Source organism: Poecilia reticulata, linkage group LG4 (assembly GCF_000633615.1).
Source record: "Poecilia reticulata strain Guanapo linkage group LG4, Guppy_female_1.0+MT, whole genome shotgun sequence".
NCBI classification, from domain to species: domain Eukaryota; kingdom Metazoa; phylum Chordata; class Actinopteri; order Cyprinodontiformes; family Poeciliidae; genus Poecilia; species Poecilia reticulata.
In genome coordinates this window covers 11,098,366-11,114,859 of record NC_024334.1, presented here as the reverse complement: position 1 = coordinate 11,114,859, position 16,494 = coordinate 11,098,366, and the positions used below count along the sequence as shown (strand labels likewise).

General features: G+C 37.7%; 1 long non-coding RNA gene across 2 annotated transcripts; it reads left to right on the top strand.

The window, feature by feature from the left end:
* Positions 1-6,117: 6,117 nt before the first annotated feature.
* LOC103463362 (uncharacterized) lies at positions 6,118-16,029 on the top strand. 2 transcript variants are annotated; one of them, XR_533503.1, is made up of 4 exons: positions 6,118-6,513; positions 11,448-11,616; positions 14,493-14,623; positions 15,929-16,029. It is a non-coding gene; the product is annotated as an uncharacterized LOC103463362 (long non-coding RNA). The 2 variants fall into 2 exon arrangements; XR_533502.1 differs by lacking the exon at positions 11,448-11,616.
* Positions 16,030-16,494: the final 465 nt, after the last annotated feature.

The following is a 16,494-nucleotide window of genomic DNA, read 5'->3' as shown; positions in this document are numbered from 1 at the left end:
AAATGTATTTAACTCCTTTAATTCCTTAGGTGCATTTTTGCTGCATCTTTTAACATCTAGAAGCGATTTCTTTCTATTTGTGGTCATGTGACATATTCCAACATGAAATATTAAAGCCTGCTTTTTTAAAAGTAACATTCCTGGTAGGCCTGTTTAGTATTCCATGTGGAAAACTTCTCAGCCAATTGCTTGGTAGCTTCTGACTCTGATAAGAGATGCCAGAGGTTGCCAATCAGATTTTAACTGAGTCTATGACTGCTCGTCCCCCCATAGGCTCTTCTCTGTAAGTTTAGTGAAAAGAAGACAGGGAAAGATATGCACGATGTCAGTCGGCAGCGCTTTCCTCAATGTGCTTATATTTAAAAGATTCATATATCTCTGGGCTGAAATTAGAAGCTGGTGTTGGGACTGTATCAGAACTATTTTATGGTAGATAATAGAGCAGAGCGGACCTGCAGTAGAATCACGTTGCAGCCTTATAGCCAGAAAATGAGGGCCTATGACAGGTTTGAAGGGGATGGAAAATATTCATGAGTCAGACCAAATGACTTTAAGGAATCTTTTTTTTTTTTACACACAGCAGCATTTGTGCGGTCTTAATGAGCGTGCAAACGCAAATGCAAACTCTAGAAATGCAAAACGAGACAGACAGATGGAGAGATGGGTTACGATATAAGAGAAGGAAGGAAAAAAAGAGAGGCAGAAATAGCTATCATCACTATGATGAATGAGGGTGGTGGCAGAAACCCCCGCGGCGACCACTCAGTCACTGATACAGGCTTCTGTGGGCCAAACTTCATTATCATGACACACACACATCAACACACTCCTTCAGATGAGCACATGTGAAAACGCAGCGCCACAGAGGATCCCTTTAAATGGTTGATGTTTAGTGAGTTCTCACTGTTGCAGAAGGACAACTCGGGCTTTAGAGGCGCATTGTGAAAGATGTCATTTAATGGGCTCAACTTTTAGAAAACCAAATTGGATCATCTCATTTTAAAATTTTACATCTCACAGCTAAATAAATCCTGTTTGGCAAAACGGGGAGGAGATTGAATGCTGTAAAACTGTGTTTTATAGCGTTTTAACTTTTTGTTTGTGAAAAGCTTTGAAAACCACGAATCGTCTTCTTTGCTCTTGACAGCTTTGTGGTAATTTATATTAGTCCATCACATAAATCCACACAAAACACACTGAGCTTTCTTTTTGTTTCAAAGTTCAAAGGGTATGAATAAATTTGCAAGTCGGTGTAAATGGTGATGAATGATGTCTATTGGAGAGTGGTTGCAGCAGGAGTATATATATATATATATATATATATATATATATATATATATATATATATATATATATATATATATATATATATATATATATATATATATATATATATATATATAATAAATAAAACTAAAATCATGCAAGGAGCATTGTAAGAGCACCATCTACAGTCATGCACATTGAAAAATGCTAATAAAGGCATTTGTAACCAAATGGGTCAAATTTGGATCTAACCAACCCTGAGTAGTTTTAGCTTAGCAGCTTTTCTCCAGCAGCCATTGAATGAGAGGTAGACTGTGAAATAGTCTAAATTATGCTTTAATTTAATCTGAGATAGTGAACTTTTCATTAATGATGTCATTAATTAATATGACTTTAATAGGTTCAGGACTACCCAACACAGCTCATGATTACCTGAGGTTTTCTCTTTGTTTGGATTGATAATATGCAGGTAAGAGAGGAAGTAAATGCTATTTATATATATGATGTGCTTTGTTGGTTTAGCAATATTCCATAAAGACTTTGACACAAAGCATACTTACTATTGTGTCTTAAATACAGCAGATAAAGAAAAACAAGTTAAATAAATAAAAATACTCTGTAATTCAAAAAATACCTGAATAACTTTTGGGAAAATTTTTGTTGAATTTGATGAATTTTTGATCAATCTATCAATATGCAGGCACCAAAACCTTTGCTTCCCTGTAAATAGTTTATCTTTGATTTCCATCTGTTTTTATCGAGCTGTTAGTTCTTTCTTTGCATTTCAAGAGGGGAATAAAATCAAGCATCATGTCATCGTCATTGCTTACAAAGAGTGAAGGAGCAAATTTACACGAACAAATGTCACCACTGGAAAATAACATTTTGTATATAAAATCATAAAGGACATTTCCTCCTTTACGTCTTTCAAAGAATCCATTCCCAACAAACAAGCCTGTATGCCTGGAGTCACAGTATTTATCATAATCGTAATTCATATCCAATTTTGCACCAGTTGTTTCATCTTTGTCAATTTGGTCCCAGGAGTAATTTTGCCATACATTGATTTCCGTCCTCTTGGGCGATTTGCAGCAATCTGAGTCTGATTACACAGAGTTTGATTGATGATGTGCAGTGGCTTTCTGCAACTTTGGTCTTTCATTGAAACTGATGTAGTTGCCCCTGTGAGATATCTTGACATTTCAAACAGTGGACACTATTTTGAGTACCACAAAATATTCTGCGGCTTTTTATGGACTGAGTTGGAGTTTGCAAGGTCAGCCGTTGGGTAAACCTACTTTTAGCGATAATTTCTGAGAGCTGATTTCAAGAAATCCGAACAATGATTACAGAAATAATCTTCTGGGACACTGAGCTAAAAGACTGACATCTTTTACAGTCAATTGAAATGTTGAAAGTTGGAATATAAAAGGGCCATATCAAATATTTACACAGTGAATTAGCCTCTTCTGAGACGTGGATAAGAACATTACATCAAAGATGCATGAGGAGACGGATCCCTACAAAGCAACTTTGACCCCTTATTTTGTTATTATACAAAACAGTAAAATAAATTATACTCATAGATAGAATATCGTAAAAAGGAAAATGTTAAAATTGCACCTTACAATATAAATATTGAAATAATCCACAAAGCCGTGTGCCTATTTCTGGGACACTGACATAAATTATGCACATTGCCAGGCCTCATTGAAGGCCAAAATGCCCTGCAGGGATGAAATTATCCACATGTTGCAGCCTTCGTGTCTACAATGTTTCCTGACGAATGCTTTCTACATGCAAATGGACGAGAAGTAAAGAAATGTCTATTCCTTCAATTATTCTTTGTTGCAACAACAATAAATGACAGTAAATCTTGTACTGTTGGAAAATCTGTTGCTATATTTGTGATGTAGCAACACATCTGTGGGTTAAGCAGCAGAATTATATATGTGGATTAAACAAACAAAAATATATAATAAAAGCTGCCAAACCTTTTTCATCATGTCCAAATTGTCTATTTTTTGCCTCATTAATGATTAGTGTTATTGGCTCTTGGCGCTATTTAGTAAATTAGGTGAATTAAATTTCAAGAAACTCTAAAATGAAAGTTATTTATTTACAGAAAGGAGGGCATGACTTCCAGGGGAAACTGCACACAGCCATCACCAGCTTGGTTATATACTGGTGTCGGATGACATCCCAGTCTTTGATCAGCATTTTCAAACCCTACTAAAAGCCTGCACAGCTGATTACGCAAGTGTTAAACGGTACTGAGGTCAGGACTACAAACACACCGTTACATCCTTTCCACCCCTTAAATTACAAAGCCAGTCTCTGATAAATCCAGCCTGAGTGCGGAAACCTATGGTCTCCTTCCCCTCGTTGCAGAATCTCATATTGAACTCTCTCCCTATTACTAATTTTTCAGTCAGGAAAGGGTTTCCACCATTTATTTATTGCCCAGAAGAATTAATACAACAGTGAAAAACATCAACTAAACTCACAGTTCCTTAGTTTTTGTGCCAAATCATGCTTGAATTCACAAAATTTGGAAAATTGAGGAAAGTTTGGCCTGATCATCACATCTTGGGAGATGCATTAACATGAATTCATACCTCGTGTTATGATTTACAGTCAGTTTAATCACATATCTGAAAGAGAGCGAGAGAGAAAACACAGAGAGAGAATGTAAAATGGAGGTCAGAGCAGCAGTAATGCCGGCGGCCCCAGTATGTAATTTTGATTAGGACCTCACACAACCACAGGCAAACTCTTAACATGACAAAGACTGTTCCATGTTTTATTTTGTATTACATAAATGAGATCGTCTCCAAGTGGCAGCAACACACTGTAGTCTAATATCTAGACCTGTGTTAGCAGTTTCAGCATGAAGACYGAGTGGATCTTTATGCTGTTAGCCTCCTTACAATTACATTTGCAAGAACTAACCATTCGTTCATTTGTTGTGTTTGTTCATTTGCTTTGCCTGGCTCTAAGTGGGAAGTTTTTGGAAACATAAACAACATCATGTCCACTCCTCATTTAACTGAAAAAGCATTCGATGGGATTTCCATAAGCAAATATTTAAGACCTAACACCCAAAAAACTCCCAACCTAATTACTGACATCTGTGCAAAGTGGAGAGGGGGACACCTTAGAAAATGCGATCTTCATAAAGCCAATGAGGCGCTCAGACCTCCCAGCTTACTCGTGGGGGCAATATTAGAGTTAAAATGTATCGGTTCCATTAAGAGCAGCTGTTGTTTGTAAAAGCTTAGAAAATTAAGGGACTCCCAGTAATCCAAGCAAGCTCTGCTGAGTGAGGAGAACTACTGGGACGTAGTTTACCGTTTTGCTGGAAGAGTTGTGTTTTTGCTCTCTTAGTAAATAGCAATAAAAGCCATTGTTGGGAATCAGAAAGCACCAGTGATCACAGTACTGATATGTTAATTAAAGCTTTAAGTCTCAACAATGGAGAAGTAATGCAGATTTTTTCCATTATATCTTCATAAATCCTGATTAAAAATATGTATCTGGTAAAACTGGCTCCTACTGCTTACTTTCTCTGGACCAGTCTGACGTTATGGTATACCAGGTCTAATCTGCAGAGCATTGAAATGGTAAAAGCTGAGCGGTATCTCCACCCCATCGTGTTTCCCGCTGTTAGTTTCAGGAGATTTAGGATTGTAGCTGATCTCCAGAAGAAAGAAAACACTTGAAAATAAAACATGAAAGGTTTTGAAGGAGTCCTCTTTGTTTCAAATATTGTCAATATGTTTTGTTGCTAAAATAATTCCCATTTGTTGTTTAATGAAAATTACAAATATACAGCTCTGGAAAAATTAAGAGCCCACTGCACTGAACCCCATTTAAAACCTCCTGGTTATTCCACCATATGTTGATTTCTGAACTCTTCCTGAGTTAAAACATTAGTGTTGCTGTTTATAAGTGAATATGAAATTGTTTTCTTTGCATTATCTGAGGTCTGAAAGCACTGCATCGTTTTCGCTATTTTGACCATTTCTCAATTTCTGCAAAACACATATTTTGCTTTGAATTACAGAGACATGTTGTCAGTAGTTCATAGAATAAAAGAACAATGTTCATTTTACTCAAACATATACCTATAAAAAGTAAAATGAGAGAAACTGATCATTTTAAGTGGCCTCTTAATTGTTTCCAGAGCTGTATTTGTAGAGAGAAATAGGTTCACTGTTGTGTTTCTGTTCTGTTTTTGGTTGAGTGAAATAAGTAAACGCAACACTGGCGAGCAAACTGTGGAGTAGTAAATACAAAAAAAATTCAACATACCATTACTCAAATTACAGAAACTAAGAATTTTACTAAAATGACCAAAGTAGGCTCTAAATCCTTCAGCTCACATTATGTTAAGGCAGGAAAAATACAATTTACAATACAGTAGAGCATGATGGAAAGGTATGCTTATAAAACTCAGAGACAATAATAATAATAGTAGTAATAATAATAAAATAACAGATCGTTTATTCATTCTAACATTTTGAGCACAGACATTTTAACAAAAATGCAGTGACACTTTAAATAGCCCTGAAGATCAACAACTGGGGGAGAAACACGGGTGACCAAATGACTGCAGTTCTCATTTTATATATAAGACAAAAGAAAAAGATATTCATCCTCTCAGTAATGAACTGAACTGTGGATGCTATTTCTGCCCGGTTCAAGTGTGTTTGGTAAATGTTATGTCTGGTTTGGATGGTTTTCCGCTCAGGGAGGCGCCGCAGCGTAAAGAACACAGAAAGACTAAAAAATAAAATAAAATAAACAAGAGAGCGAGGCCGAGCTTTTAGATTGGGCTGGTGTCACACCTGAGGTTGATGAGCGTGATGCATGACGAGTGTGGAGCTGCTGCTACAGAGCTCAGCTAGGAAGAGAAACAAAACAAAGTAGGCTTACAGAAAATTAAGCTTCACCTTGGGACGGATCAACCCGGAGGGGAGTGTCGGGTTTTTGCCCGAGCTGAATTTTTTTACTTAAATGTTTAATTGTTATTGTTTTTGGAGAAAAGCAGTCTGGGCTGTTGGGTTGCTGCCACGGGGAGTTTGCACGTCTGCTAGCCACAGGGGAAGTCCCGTTTGCTGTGTTTTTGGGAAAAGAGGGGGGAAAAAAAAACTACATCTAGAAGATGAAACTTTTGAACTAAGCGTCTGGTGGACTGAAGGGCTGGTGAACTTTTCAAAGAACCCTGAACCGACACAGAATAAGGTACGTACCACCTCTCTGTGTTTTCCTTCAGATGCTTGTTTTGTTTGCTACCTTTTTTTTTTCTCTCTTTCCTCTAACCTGTTGTTGCTGCGCTACTTCCGGAAGCAGTCAAAGTTGAAAGACGTAAATCAGGGCTGTTCAAACGCATCACGTCAGAATTACTTATAGACCACAAAATATAGAATTTCTAAAATCACAAAAAAAATTACATTGTGACCTTTTTCAACTGCTGAATAATAAATTAAGCATGAAATAATTTAAATACATAAAGTAGTAAGATATTTTGTATACCCAAAAATAATAAAAAAAAAGGATTTTCCACATTTTCCTCATTAAAAGAGACATCAGATTCACAAATGTTTCTGGGCTTGTTAGGTTTAGCAATACAAACTGGATTTGGGACGGTTTTTGGATAACATTTCGTTTAATAAATTTATTAAAAGCAGTTTTTGGCGAACCAAAGTCTGCTTTTGACTAAAAGTCACTAAACCAGGGGTCCCCAAACTTTTTCCTGTGAGGGCCACATAACKTTTYCCTTCTCTGGTKGGGGGCCGGAGTCAGTTTGTAACAGAAAAGGTGTGACGATTGCAGGAGTGCCTAAATGTAAAAATGTATTGTTTTCCAGAAAGCACAATCAAATAACCCTCTGTAGATTCTTCACAGAAAAAATTCAGGAAGGATTATAGTCCGTATTTTCCCAATTATGAGCTGCACTGGACTATAAGCCACAACCCCAAAGTTGTTTTTTTTTAAACCAGTAAACATGCACATCTAAGCCGCAGATTTCTCTGCTGCTCCAGGTTTTCCACAGCAATGCAGCAGCAGCAGAGGGAGGCGGACACCCAAAATCTGAGTCATAACACAGATCAATTGAATATCACATTTATTATGGTTGAAAAAGTTGCCAAGATTAGATTTAACTGAACTGATTACGGTAGTTTCCGAACGGTAACTGTAACAGTAAAAGTGCTGAACCAAAATGGGCTCCTTCTTCTTTAGATTTCAACAGCAGCTTGCATCCATTATTGTTGCACTACAACAATGTTGGATGTTATAGTATCTATAATAGATATCTATAATATCTACACCTCACATTCTCAATGATCCCAGTATTATTTAAAAAACTGTTATATAACTGATCAACAACATTCTCAAATTTAAATTCCCTATTAAAACCTAATTCCGTTTTAATGGGCGCTTTTTTATTTCCAATTTTGACTTCCAATGATTCACTTTGTAATGGTCTCATGGTGTCTTGTACCATCAGCCAAGCTCCTTTCACACGAGAAAGGATTAATTAGTTTAGTTTAGATTAATTAGATCTTCCCTTATTTCCATGTAGAATGGAGTGAAACTGTCAAAACACAAACAACTCAGGATGAGCTGAACAGTTTACAGAAGTGTTACATTCAGATACAACTGATAAACCAGCTACCTCTGAATGCTATGAGCTGCAATGCTACATAACGACCTAAGAAATCTTAGCAGCCTGCTAGTTAGCAATGACGTAGCACATAATCAAATCGCCCGCAGGTATTTCCAAAACTAATTCAATAAACAAGTTACTTATTTTATCATATGTTARCATAAAGRCTTGTTTTGAAGTATAAGCTGCTACTTACAGGCATTGCTTTGAAGAATTCGACCTGTAATGCGGCATTCATAACAAACACGTGTGTTCATCTGTTCTACCGCTAGCAAACAACCAATTAAATAACATAAGAGTCAAGCAGTTCTCTAAAAGTCCAACRGATGGCAGCARTGCGCCATGCAAAACAAAACACCCACAGTTCACAGGACACACTTCCTGCTAAAGAGCCCCCTGGTGGTTGAAGAAAAATCCACATATAAACCAGAAAATACAATGTATGAAAAAAAATCTGAATGCTCTCTGGCATTGTTCAGGGGGCCGGACCAAATCTGGATGCGGGCCGAATCCGGCCCGCGGGCCGTAGTTTGGGGACCCCTGCACTAAACTATGTCTCCATCACATCCAGCGATTAGACAACCAAAGAGGCTCAGGGAAAGGTAGACGGCACACGTCTGACCCAGTAAGGTTCTGTTTTTCTTCTGGTGCTGAAAGCCGACGTTCAAAACTGGTTTCAGTTCTGTCTCAGTTTAACCTGCCCTTTTTAGATTAAAGTAGGCCAGACGTCTTAAAAATAGGCCACAAAATCCCAAACTGTTTGCTATTAACAGACTAACAAACCCTTGATAATTTTAGACTTTAATCAGTGGGCTAACGGTTATTTCTTAAATTTGTAATCGTGGGGAAGTGATTAGCTCTTATCAGTCTTTTTCCCTGATGATTAATCTGTTCGTTGTTGCATCCTGGCTCAATGACTGTAAGAAGTAGGACAGACAACATGAGGCGCTAACATTTAGAAAAATATCATTTACATAAGTACAAAATAGCATGTTTGAATTGTTTGACCATAATTTCTATAATATACTGTAATAAAATTCTTGTTTAAGGCAACTGTAGGACCTGTAATATTCAGCAAGAAGGTGCTGATACATCCCAAGGAGAATGTGTGCTTAACAGGACATAGCAAGCACATGAAGTGTCAGAAGAAGCATTTAAATTATTTTTTGTGAGCAGTGCTTCTCTGCTTTAAACCCTGTCTTTGTTGAAGGCATCCAAAGCAGATCTGCCTCACTTCAGAGGTATAAATCCTGCTTAAACCTCGCAACAAACAAGTGGGGACCAGCGAGATATTTTCTCATTTTTTTCCATGTCTGTGACAGCAACAGGAACATGAACACACAGCCAGACTGAGGAGGCACACTGTGTGCAGCTGCAATTTGCTGTCTGTCTGAGAAAATGGATGTAGGCCAGTCAAAGGATTTCTGACGGCTAACGCAGAGCCTGCTTTCTCCTTAAAAAACAAAACAAAACATGAGATCAGCAGAGCCTCTAATCAAGTATTACTGTCAGGCTGAGGGACAGAGTCGAGACAGTTCCCCCTGTTGCATCTCAAAACTTAACAAGGCTCCTCTGACATGTTTAAACCCAAAGTTAGAGCTTTTGTTGAATTACTAGCAAGTCCAAATGTTAATAGCAGTGAAGCAGGTTTAAGCATTGACCACTTCCTGGCATCGAGGTATTGTATCACGATATAATTGTTTCTTCTCAGTCATTATCAATAATTATTGATTCATTTTTTTTTGTTTTTATTTAATTATCTGAAATATTGCCAAGCTGGTGGCATGACCATTTCGTTTCTGTCCACAGTTTTCACTCCATGCCGTTTATTTTCAAGCAGTTATGAGGCAAAACAATGTTAAAACATTAACCTGCTGCTGCGGAAGTTACTCAACAGATTGTTGCTAGGTAACCACAAGTTACTCAACACGCTGTTGCTAGGTAATCAAAGAGAGAGTTAGTTGATGCCACCGACCTAAATCCCAACGCCTTTTCTCTTGCTTACATCCCCCACAATGCTTTGCAGTTCTGGATTGGAGTTCAGTGAAACTATTGAACATTCTATCAGACGTGGCGTCTATTGATATTGATCACGTATCTATGGTGATATGTTACTGATTTATTATTCAGCATCATGTCAAGGTATGCCAAGTATTTCAAATATTTGCTATAAAACTGCTAAACTTTTCTTTTCTGCCTCTCTGATATGCTTCCAATGACTTTTGATGAGATGCCAGAAATCGTTCCAGAGTGACTCGAGTTTTATTATTACAATAAAGCTACATTCCTCCCTGCTTACCTGTTGCTTGTCAAACACATTCAGTGAACAGCTTGGACAACTTCAGTTGTATGACTGATGGTCAAGGGTGGTGCTGGTGCAGTGAGAAGAACTCACCTTTGGAAAAAGGAACTCTAATTAAAAAATTAATAACTTTTGTGTTGCTTTTCTAGTATAATTCAATGACACTGTTGGACCAGATGAGACTAAATTAGTGCTATTAGTACTCTAGCTTTGGGCTGTAAATTTAATTAATTCCTGTTTGGAATCACTCGGCAACAGGAACTTCTGTGGACACAGTTTCAGTGAAGCGAGAAACGATATAATATGCGGCACATCTTTTGGACTGGTTCAGTGCATGATTAGTACAATAACTGCTGAAAACTTGTGCTGTAATGACCTAAAACTGACCTATAGGGACCCCACATCATGCAGGTGCATGAGAACAAGAGATGTCTAAACGTTGAATTCTACATTTTAAATATGAAGATCCTTTTAAGACGTAACGAAGCTTAAATTCAGCATGTGCGTCGGACTTCATTGACTGTTCATTGCCTGACATGGGTTGGCTGTAAAAAATGATAAAGGAATTGCAGCTCGAATTGGGAACCCTCTTGATGGAGGGGATTGCAGTAAGCTTTAAAAACTGGAAGAATAAATGGTTCTGTGCACATTTTGTCAAGGGGAATCTGTAATGTTACAATCTGTCATGTAGTCTGTGAGTGGCGTGGATGAGGAATTTGCACAGGCCCAGAATTTACAGCCTCTCAAGGTAATAAAGTGTACAGGAAAAAACTGAATCAAGCATGAGAGGAATGTTTTATAGAAAGGATTGTCCTGACCCTCGATAGCAAAGGTTACTTTGTGCCTGACTTGCTCTGTCATGCAGGGTTGGTTGAGGTCAAGTTTAGTTTTTCATTTAAAACTCTTGAGTCAATGCAATCAATAAGAGTGTGATCCTGCACCTCAGGTCGTTGCATTATTTGAATGCAAAATCCTAACGCAGATAAATCTGTGTTGAACGTTGAGGTTATATTAAACCCACTCATCATGAGCCGTGGTAAGTGGGTGTATTCATGTTTACGCTTCGTCTGTTTCCTAAAAACAGAAGGGAATCACTGAAACTGCTGTGTGATATCTTCTATGCTGCAGCATAGCAGTCAAAGATTATCCGTAGCCAACACTGCAGTCACTTCTATAACATCTCTTCACCTGATCCCCTTTCTGCAGCACCTCTGCTAAGGTTACAACCATGAAAAGACCCTTGAGTGAAACACTGACCCATTGGGTCCACAGCTGAACAATTCCTCATCCCTGAAAGAAGTGAGATGAATTCTGAACAGGCAGGGCTGTGGGGGTTTGTTGCTGCTATCCAAGGTGAAAACAGCCAGAAGCCGAGGTGGGTGCATTTAGTGCTGCTCAACTTGTGTGCACCTCCCAGCCTCCCCTCCTCTTTTTGACTTGATGCCAGTTTTAGAAGAAATGTTTTTTTCTTTTCAGCTAAGGACCGTGAAACACAAACACTTCAAAAATGACAACAATGTAAGACGTCCTTTGCTTTAATGCTATATGTGAGGCTAAATGAGATGAAAACAATCTGAGAGTCCAGCCAGAGCAGAGATATATCCAGTGCAGATTTAGAAAAGATGCAGAGAAATAACAAGTTTTCTCTTGCCTCATGATAATCAAAAACTTGTGCTGATGCAAACTGACTGAAGGAGAAGCTGAACTCTAAACAACCTCATACATAAAGCAAACATTTACATATTTAATCTTGTTTTCCCAGCTAAGATATATATTTATGTTTTCAAGTATTAAAAGGCGATGTAAACATACTGACTTATTATGCCAAACATTGAGTGCTTGTTTATAGATTGTTACATTATATTAGTCAATGATCTCATTGATGAAGGGTACATAAGAGAAAGTACTCATTTAATGCAAATAAAAAGTATTTTCCTCTTACAGATTTAGCTTTTTGGCAAACTAAAATGTTTCAGATCAAATGTCAATGTAAAACAAATAAAATAACCTTATCAATACAAGAAGTATTTATCGTGTATTTTATTTATGAAGGACAAAAAGCTGTGAAAATGTCAAAATATAACGATCCGTATTGTTAATTCAGAATGTCCCTCAATTATTTGGATTATTTATGTAGCTCTGATTCACAGCAAACGTCTCAATGGAATCTACAATATAAACAAACACAATCTATAGATCTACAGACAAAAAGGATCAATCGCATACATAGATTTGAAATCAATTACATGTGTTCCAGTTCGATCCTTGTTATAAAACAAGTTTGTTTTATTATTCAAACTGATATGAAAATCGACAAGGTCTAAACACCTTTTTGTTTATTGTTCACCTGAGCAATAAACAAGGCTGGAGCAACAACTGATGCTTTTTACGGGAACGGTCAGATCAGAGGAGACTTTTCTGTGATTATCTATGTTCCCATTTACCAATTTGCTACAGTGATGCTTGAATTTCCCCACTACAATAAAGGATATTTCTGTTACTTCTGTTCCATATTCGGTTAATTACAATGCTATTAAAAGGCTAATTTATTCTAGTAATTAAATTTACTACAATAAACAGTTGTTGAGAATCATCAGCTGTCACCTGATGATTTCAGCTGATGAAAACACAACATTTAAAAGTAGCATATTACATCAGAGCAGTAGAACTTTTTTTTTTTAGTGCAGTCATTCATGCTTAATTTCACAAAAGGTCTGCTTCCTGTTCTGCTTTTATAATAACTAACCTCAGTTTCTGGTTAAATTTTACTATTGCAAATTCACCAGTGCGTTTTTTTTTAAATGGCTAAATATTATTTTCTGTTCATATTCACATCCCACATAAACTTATTTTTAAACAGTGTGATATCCCAAAACCACCATAACAATTATTATGCAACTTTACAAATCCCAATAGCCGGAAACGAACTTTGATATCTGCAATATTGCTGGACTAAATACTTTTTTTTTTTTTTTTTTTACGTTTGTAGATCATTTCATGCAAAGAGGATTTAAAGCTAATGAGATTGCTGCACAAGCTAGAATTACATAATAACATTGATGGTGGGAAATTAGTCAAGACACCATTTTAGTGCTCTCACAAGGCTGAAAGCACCGTCATACCTCTGAGTGATGGCCAATTTAGCTGAAATGATTTAAATTAGCTGATCTTAGTGTGGAGATTTTACTGTAACAATAATTTTGTGTAAGTTGTAGAACAACCACTCATCATGTTATAATTAAAATATGATGGCCCTTTCAACTTCACCGCATGATGAACAGTTGCTGCCACAGTATGGATGTGAAAGTGTGGCTCCTCCACACCGCACTATCTGCCCGCCTGCCTGACATTCATTTTCTGTCCCCGACATTCATCTTGCCGTCTTCACTTTTCTATCTCTCAGCTGTCAGAAGCCTCCAGTCAGCCGTCCCATTACTGTACATCAGCATTCATGAGGTCGTTTGCATGGACCATTTCTGGTTGAATGTGGGCTTTTAAAGGGCACGACATAAAGCGGTGAACTTTTCCAGGTGGCTTGGTACTAAAGAAACGAACGCAGAACATGAACATGTGCACGAGATTTTAGCAACCAGCTTGTTTATTCATTTATAAGTAACTTGTGGAAAGTGCTTTGCCCCACTGGACACAGATATCTGGAATGTTTTATTTTATTTGCAACCTGTGTCCTAACACCTGACTTCACTTCACTTTGTTTTAGAAAGTACTGACTGCTTAAAACTTAAATGCAGTTATGAAGACATTTTTTGACAGATTTGTTGTACACTTCATGGCCACTTTATTAGGTACACCTTGGATCCCCTTTTGCTTTCAGAACTGCCTTAATCCTTTGTGGCATAGATTCAACAAAAGTTCCTCAGAGAGTTTGGTCCATACTGACATGATAGCTTCACGCAGTTGCTGCAGATTTGTTGGGCTGAACATCCGTGATGCAAATCCCGTTCCACCACATCCCAAATGTTTTCTGTTGGACTGAGATCTGGTGACCGATTTGAGTTCAGTGAACTCATTGTTCAAGAAACCAGTCTGAGATGATTCACGAAGTATCCATCAGAAGATGGGTGCACTGTGGTCATAAAGGGATGGACATGGTCAGCAACAATACTCAGGTAGGCTGTGACGTTATCAAACTCCAGCGTGGATAAATCACATCTCGAGCTTGTCTTCTGATGATTGATCATTAAGTAGCAATATTTCACCTATGATGTGTGGATTTTTTCTATGTGTGTTTAGGTAATGACATCTGAACGGATGAAAGGTCCTGGGGGACAGAAGGAGTTTTGGATGTTCTCCTTTATAACAAGGTCAGCAAACTTTGAAGTCATGCTCTGAACAGAAGCCCTGAGGCTCGTGCTTCATTAAAGGTGAGGGGCATCTATTTTTAATGTTACCAGAACACTGTCAACAAGGAAACCTTTTGATATGAGTCATCAGAGTCTTGTTTCCAAAAATGTCAATGGTGAGCAGAGGCTGGCCTAGGTAAATCGCATCACACTGGATTAATGTCTTATTTAACGGCCGGGTTCATAAATTGTGCCGTATTCTGTTTTGTGCATTTTAATGAAAAATGCTGTGCCTCAAGTGCAGCACAAAGTAACCCTGCTTTATTATATCTCAGCAAAAAAAAATGTTAGAACCACCTGAGCACGGGTTGTCCAAACTTTTTGTCATGTGGGACAAAATCAGAGTCAAAAGTATTTGAGGACCTAGAAAAAAAGTCATCAAATTTTTTATTTTTTTTTGTTGGAAATCCAAAATCCAAAAGGATTTTGCACATTTGCTGTATAAAAAGAAAGATATCTAGTTTTGATTGAACAAATATATTCAGTTGTAATAACAGAGTTTCTTTCAAAATAATTGCTATATTTAGCAGAGATTAATAAAGTACATAAAAGCTGATTTGGGTGCAGCAATCTGGATAAATCTCTGTTTTTCTCAGGATAAATCTCCATTTATACACATGGTTCTATTTATTCTCAAAGTTTGGTTGTAAAAAGACAAATTATTTTCCATTGCAAGAAAATTCTGGACCCTTCACACATCATAGGTGAAGATTCAGATTTACGGCTCTCTGGACCCGTAAATCTGAGTCAATCTCAGCTTCCTCTCAAACACCAAAGAGTACATTTTCTCAGGGAGATTGAGAAGCACTACACCATCTCTCCAGTCCCCGTTGTTTTGTAAGTCGGTTAAAACTAATGATCTCAGCTCTGCAGGTAGTTGTTGTTTTTTTCCTGACTGCGTCAGACATAAGGTCATCGTCTCCCAGTTCTCCGTCCAAACTGGAATCTTACATCCTGGTCTTTATGCGACAGCGGCCTGTTTTGTTCAGCCTGCACCGTGGGTCCTGGCAGCTCCATAAATCCAGAGTCTACTGTTTTATTCTCATGATCAAAGCCTCTGTACTGTCTACGGTGAAATATTCATTGATATAATGCACGACTGTGCAAGCTGGCTGTAAAAAGATTCAGACGTTCGAATGCTCTTTTTAAGATAATTTTTTTGACAGTACTTTTGATTTGCTTCAAAGCCTTATTTCCAAAGTTTCTATATTTCATGGCATTCGCTGATTTCTTTTCATCCCTGATTAATTTATTCATTTCATCAAATAAATGCTAATAATTTATTCTTTTCTGTATTCTGCGCGTGACATTTTCTGTCCTTTTCAGAGTTTCCACTCTGCTAAATCAGGTATCTGCCTGCTGAATGGAGGAGCTAAAAGACTTTGTGATGGATAAAGAAAGGAAGAGCAGCATTATCAGCCGACGGGGAAGCTCTACCAACTGCACCACTGTGCAGCCCAGTGACATTCATTGTCTCTGAACTGCTTTGATTACATCTCATATTTTTCTGCATCAGATGCTGCTTTGTGAAGACAAAAGACGCACAAATAGGAAAAAAAGACGACAAATTGGATGGTGCAAAAATAATTTGGTACAGTTGATCCATTTAAACACTGTTCGGATGTTTTGCTGTTGGTTTTGCACACAGCCACTCCTCAGTAATAAGTAAGCTCTGCAAACATTTTATTCACAATGAGAGCGAAGACTACAGTGGAGAAGGAGCTTTTCTGTTTTGCTGGCACTGACTCTTGCTCTGTTGAGAATGACAAATGATGCAGATTGCAGCTCATAACAGCTGCCACTGTAACCCCCCTTGGCACTGGACAAAGAAAGCACTCCATGCTGTCTAACAATGGGCTTTTGTCTGCCGTTTGAAATTGCTCAGTCAAAAT